The sequence below is a fragment of the Papaver somniferum genome, chromosome 6, assembly GCF_003573695.1.
Source record: "Papaver somniferum cultivar HN1 chromosome 6, ASM357369v1, whole genome shotgun sequence".
Taxonomy (NCBI): domain Eukaryota; kingdom Viridiplantae; phylum Streptophyta; class Magnoliopsida; order Ranunculales; family Papaveraceae; genus Papaver; species Papaver somniferum.
In genome coordinates, this window is record NC_039363.1 from 159938658 (window position 1) to 159939528 (window position 871).

General features: G+C 36.1%; 1 pseudogene; it reads left to right on the forward strand.

Annotated features, from left to right (window-relative positions):
* The first annotated feature begins 240 nt into the window (after window positions 1-240).
* Window positions 241-340, forward strand: LOC113292166 (annotated as a pseudogene).
* Window positions 341-871: the final 531 nt, after the last annotated feature.

Sequence of the window (871 nt, forward strand, 5' to 3'; positions counted from 1 at the left end):
TTAGCATCTGACTCATAAGATCCTTCTACCCTATTGACATTTCCTCTACTTAGAAGAATTGTTTTCTGGGGTTCCCTACTATTTTCCCATTATTGGGTCTTATCAATGATTTCATTCAAAAATGTCATCGCCTCATCAACAGTTTTATTCTCAAACCCACTTGTGCATAAGGACTCAACCATGGTTGTTGTTGAATAATCTAAACCCTCGTGGAGGATCCGAACTAACCTAACCATCTCTAAACCATGATGAGGACATTGAGATATTAAGTCATTGAAACTTTCTAAATACCTATATAAAGATTTTCCCTCTTGTTGAGCAAAAATACAGATTTGTGTCTTAATAGACGATGTTTTGTGCCTTGGGAAAAACTTATGTATAAAGGCAGACGTAAGTTGGTCATAGGTTTCAATTGACTCAGAAGCCAAACTATACAACCAAGATTTGGTTTTATCTTTTAAGGAAAAGGGGAATAACCTAAGTTTTAATGCATCATCACTAAGGTTTTTAATTTTCAAAGTACTACAAACTTCCTCAAATTTCCTAACATGAAAATAGGGGTTCTTATTCTCTTTTCCTAGAAAGATTGGGAGCATCTGTAAAGTCCCAGGTTTGAGTTCATAATTTGCCTCGGTTTCAGCTAACTTGATACAAGACGAACGAGAGGTCCTAGTTGGGTTTAATAAAGCTTTCAAAGTTGCCATTTATGGCATTACCAAAGGACTAGGAGTACTTTCTTCACTAATTGTCAAGTTTTCAAAGCTGAAATTTCCAAAGAAAGGGCTCTCAAAATAAGAGTCTTCGAGCTCCCCACCTTCACAAGAAGAACTACTAGGTTTATCACTAATCAAACGACCTAGAGTGTTTCTTT